The sequence below is a fragment of the Hibiscus syriacus genome, unplaced genomic scaffold (assembly GCF_006381635.1).
Source record: "Hibiscus syriacus cultivar Baekdansim isolate YM2019G1 unplaced genomic scaffold, ASM638163v2 tig00112285_pilon, whole genome shotgun sequence".
Classification (NCBI taxonomy): domain Eukaryota; kingdom Viridiplantae; phylum Streptophyta; class Magnoliopsida; order Malvales; family Malvaceae; genus Hibiscus; species Hibiscus syriacus.
The window spans coordinates 2,215,499-2,221,303 of NW_024063293.1; the positions used below are offsets into that span (position 1 = coordinate 2,215,499).

Consider the following 5,805-nt stretch of genomic DNA (forward strand, 5'->3'; position numbering starts at 1 on the left):
ACTGCATATTTTACATTAAAGGAAAAGGACCTATCAACAACATGCAATTTCAAAGGGCTTTTTTGCCTTTCATTCTCTAGGCATTTCTTTTTTCTAATTCAGATGATGCATTAAAGATGTCTGAGTCTCTGAGAGGGACGGTGCAAACCTGGTGCATCAAGGTTTTGGTCTTTCTCACGAACAATATCTTCAAGCTGAGACTTATCAAGAGCCTGTGACGATGAAAAATTCAGCGCTAGTCGTTCGAACACAATCATATTTGAAGATTCAACATGACATGAGCATGGTAAAACGAACAAAGAACCAAATTTGTGGTAGAAAATTATTTAAATGTTCTATGATGTAGACGTACCTCCCAGAGATCTTAGGAATCTCCCTTAGGATGCAAGACAAAAAGCTTGATTTCCCGGAGCCAACCGTGCCACAAACTGCCACGTGCATCCCACTTTATACTTTCATTTGTATTCCATATAAGGTTGTTGATGAATCGGGTAAAGACAAACTAAAGAACACAAAAATTTTAACGAGGTTCAGCATTGTGCTTACGTCCTCGGTGCCTAGGCGGCGCTAGAAGTTTTATTCAATCTCTCATAGGCGTTCGCTCCGCTCACTCCGCTTCATCCCCTGTCCTCTTTACCGGTATATTTATTAGACATACCTTACAAAGGTTGACCTTGAAGAAGGGTCCCAACAAAACTCACCATCCTTAATCTCTATGGCCACTTTTGACATGCCTCGGGGCAGAACAATGGTGGCATCTTCTTGCAGGAATCCATAAATTCGATCAATTGAAATCTTTTTCTGTGCCATCATAGACACCAGGTCAGGAAAATTCCTGAGTAGTTCTTAAAGGATTCTTAAAGTAGCCAGTGCAGAAAGGATACTGCCTGTTGTGAGTTGGCCTCCCAACAATATTGATGTAGCGAAAGTAACAGCTGCAACAAATATGGGGAGCTCCAAAAAATGAATGTAACAAAAGCCTGATAATAGAGGGCTTTTCGTAGCCACGTGAATTCCACTCCCCACATATCCTCTAATATAATTCAGTACTTATCCTCCCAAGCTTGTACTTTAAAATGCTCATGTTCCTTACACACTCAAAAGTCTTCCTTATTCTTTCATCTTTGGTAGCCATTAACTTGTCTTGATAGTCTTCTTGGACCTTTGTTAAAGGAATAGTAGCAACAATTGATATAATGGTTGCAATCAATGTGGCAATGGAAACAATTCCAACATTTGTAAATAGGATCACAAGAGCAAAAATTATTTCCAGTGGAAGCAGCCAAATATCATGGAGATACCAAGAATAGTCTCCCATTCTTTGAACATTTACTGCCATGTAAAATTAACAATTTCTCCACTGATATGACTTTGTTAAGCTAACCTCGAGAGCTTCAGCCCCTTGCGATACACCATTGCTGTTAGAGCTTATCTCACATGCAAATCCAAAATGTCTACCCCGAGATACCACAGCTGGGTTGTCAATATCTCCACGAGCTTCAATACAAAAAAGATCCCGATAAGAACATAACTTTCGTGAGGGAAAATTTTCCGTCCTCCCAAACAATCCAAAAAGTAGCTAATCATGTATGAGCCACATAGGAAATGAGTGTGTTCAACAGAGCAAATATAACATTACAAGCTGTTTCCTTCCAGAACGAATTCCAAAGTACCCCAGCCAAAGAAGGTTTCTCCGACTGGTTTTCAGCCTTCAATTTTTCCCAATTCAAATTCAAAACCTTGTAACTCTTGGCTCAATGTTTTGGTGCAAGAGTATGAATGTCCTTAAGCTCAAGTGGTCGTTTCACATCGAGTGAAAGAATCAGATTTAGCCAAGAAAGTGCAGCCAAGCTAAAGAGCCCAGCATCACTATAAGGAGTAACTTTTAAGACAGCCTGCCTCTTCTTCAAGAAGCAATGGCTCTTGAAGGTCAGAATTTATACAAACTTCTACACCAGTCTCACACCTAATTTCAACAAAACAAACAAATACAAGCGCAGGGGTTACAGCAAAATTATCCACTACATGAGAAGAATAGCTTGAACCATCTACTAAGAACATTTACCATCAACATACAAGGTGCACTAGCAAATCAGAAAAGAAACGAACCACCATACCCTTAGCAACAATAGAATCTCTCAGACACCTTAAATTTACAATGGAGAGCTGAGAAACTCAATACAAACCAAGCTAAACATTGAGCATCAGGCAAGGCAAGTGCAGAGTAATCAACAACTTTCCCATCAACAACCATTCTTACTAAACCGAATCCATCAAATCCTAGCACCACCACTTGCACGATAAGCACATAGAAACAACAAAACACGGACAACTAAAAACTAGCACCTACTACAACCTGCTAACATTCTCCATCAACAGTAATGCTTCTCCTAAGTGGGCTAGAATTTGGAACAGAATTGTCCATATGGAACTGAATTCTACCAGCACAAACAGATATTTGCCTTGCAGATATTATGGAAAGAAACATCAGGACAAGTGTTAAATTGATGCAAATGGGAATAGTTCCTGTGATAACCATTTCTTTAAACAATTAAGTTTAAAAACAATTATGACTTTGATTTGAAAAATTGATGATTTTGAATTAATTTGAATTAAATTTCGCCATCGACATTTGGGTTAGGTAAATCGAATACCTAATAAATGTCTTTTTAAAACAATTTTAAGAAAAAACGTTTTTTAAGACAAAAATTGGTTAGCGTTATTCAAAAATTCATTTTTAAGGGTTCAAAAGTCGATTACGCGTGGGGGAATGATAAACACCCCCACAACTCCCAAAAATTGGTACTTAGTTACTTACACATTATCGTAAATGGTGGAAATTGTGATTTCATATCAATATTTAAATTACGATCCTTTTATTAAACATCAAATGATTTGCTTCAAATTAATTATTAGGGAACATTCCTTAATTTGAGAATAAATCACAGGATTTGCACATCTTCTAATGAGAAGGCTATCCCATTTATTTCTCCTTTATACGAGGAATGTCCCCTCCCCATCGTTATCAAAAAAGCACAAATCGAATATAAATTAAATTTCAATAATTGCATAAATTACTATTTAAAGAAACATTGCATCATTTGAATAAAAACGAATTATTTTTCATTTTTGAATAAAATAAACTAGATTTATTTCAAGTTCACATTTCATTCGAATGTCGTATCGGATCGTACTACTTTGACCAAGTAATGCTTTCTACGCCCATTCTACAAACAAGTATTCTAGAAGATCTTTGGATAAACCACTAAGAATATTAATATCAAAGATAAGAGATACACATAACGTTATCAAAAGAACATTTCATAAATCAAATTAAAACAAATAAGATAAAAACATAAAGGTGAACATTATGTAAACATACAATGTTAAGAAGTATTGAATAAATATAAATATGTAAAATTTATTCTAATGTATGACAATTCTAAAACATCTATTATAAAAAAGGTACAAAATTAAATTACACAATTAATTAGTCTGTTCTAGAAAGAGTAACAAAGATTAAGCGAGAAATAAAATAAATAAACAAAGGACTAAATCATGAAGAGGACAAAATAATAAAATTAAATTAATTTACAAACCATGAAATTTTATATTCAAACCAAAAATAGTGATTTGAATGAATATTACAGAAAAATAAAAGATCCAGCTAAAAACGTGCATTTATAGAGAGAGCATCAAAGGGTTAAAATGAACTAAATTATAAGCTACCAGCCAAAATCATAAACTAAACCAAAACACACGCCTAAAAAACGGATTAAAATGCATTAAATCAGAAATTAATAAACATAATGGGCATTTTTCCCAAACCAAACAATAAACAGATAATGACTTGAATTTAGCTATTTTTAATTTAACAAGAACTTTAGACTCTTGTGATCCGTGTAAACATGGTAACGCTCACCGTGTAGATAATGTCACCAAATCTTCAAAGCAAACACGACCGCTACCAACTCCAAGTCATGCGTCGGGTAACTTTTCTCGTGATTCTTCAGCTGTCTTGAGGAATAAGCCACAACTTTCCCTTCTTACATCAGCACACATCCCAATCCATTATAGGATGCATCACTGAAAATGACATAGTCCTTACCTGACTCAGGTTGTACAAGCACTGAGGATTCTGTTACTATTCTCTTTAGCATTTCAAAACTTTCTTGACATTTTTCCGTCCAAACAAAAGGCACATCCTTTCGTAACAACTTAGTTAGCGGAAAAGCTAACATTGAAAAGTTCTTCACGAACCGACTATAATAACCAACAAGCCCCAAGAAACTCTAAACTTCAGAAATATTCTTTGGGGGTTGTCAATCCGTTATGGCTTGAATATTTTTAAGATCTAATCTTATACCTTCTGCAGAGACTATATGACCAAGGAAAGCAATCTCAGCTAACCAAAATTCGTATTTGGACAATTTCGCATACAACTTATTTTCCCGAAATATCTGAAGAACCACTCGAAGATGAGTATCATGTTCCTCTCTTGACTTGGAATATACCAAAATATCATATATATAAATACCACCACGAATTGATCTAAGTAAGGTTGGAATACACTGTTCATCAAGTCCATAAATGTTGCAGGAGTATTAGTCAAACCAAATGGCATCACTACGAATTCGTAGTGTCCATACCGAGTCCAAAAAGCTATCTTCGAAATATTATCTTTTTTATCTTTAATTGATGGTACCCCGACCTCATATATATCTTTGAGAACACCTCTGCACCTTTCAGTTGATCAAACATATCATCAATCTTCGGAAGAGGATACTTGTTCTTTATCATTACTTTATTTAACTGACGATAGTTGATATATAATTGCATAGACCTGTCCTTCTTTTTCACAAATAGTACATGTGCTCCCCAAGTAGAAAAATTGGGTCTGATAAATCCCTTATCGAGTAGCTCTTGCAATTGGCTTTAATTTTCTTAACTCCGTTGGAGCCATTCGATAATGAGCCAGAGAAACCGGTTCGATCCCCGGGTAAACCTCAATCCTAAATTCCACCTCACGATTTGGAGGTAAACCAAGTAATTCCTCTTGAAAACCCTCTAGAAACTCCTTAACTGTTGGGATATCGTTTAATCTCACTTTCGGCATTCGTGTCATTTACATTAGCTAGAAAATCTATACATCCCTTTGACATCATTTTCTTTTTCGTCATAGCCGATATCACATTGGATGGTGATTTCACTTTTTCGTCAATCACTACTATTTCGGAGCCTTCTGCATCCTTAAAAAATAATCGTTTCATGCGATAATCCACCCATCCATGATGTGGATACAACCAATCCATGCCCAAAATGATTTTGAACTCATCGAAAGGCAACTCCATCAAGTTTGCCAGGAACACAACCCCTTGAATCTTGATCGAACATTTTCTACATACCCGAGTTACCCTTCCACTATGACCCATAGGGTTTACCGCTATCATTTCACTAAAAATTGGCTTTAAAGGAATTCCTCTAGTTCTAGCCAACTTTATACTAATGCAAGAGTGTGTAGAACCAGGGTCAACTAGAACAAATACAAGCTCATCAAAAATATAAAATGTACCTGTTATGATATCCGAGTCATTCTAATCCTCGTGAGTCTTAATGTTATAAATTCGAGCCACTCCCCAAGTACCTTGTCATTAACTAGAATCAGATTGACCACCAGATCTTCCTCTTTCTCTACTTCTACTAGGTGTTGTTACTGATATCTCAGTTTACACTGACCTATCTCCAGATCTCTGTGGATAGTTCTGAGCATAGTGACATGTTTCTCAACAAAGAAAATAAGCACCA

At 35.9% G+C, this 5,805-nt stretch overlaps 1 pseudogene; it reads right to left on the reverse strand.

Annotated features, from left to right (window-relative positions):
- Window positions 1–354: 354 nt before the first annotated feature.
- Window positions 355–2,539, reverse strand: LOC120177296 (annotated as a pseudogene).
- Window positions 2,540–5,805: the final 3,266 nt, after the last annotated feature.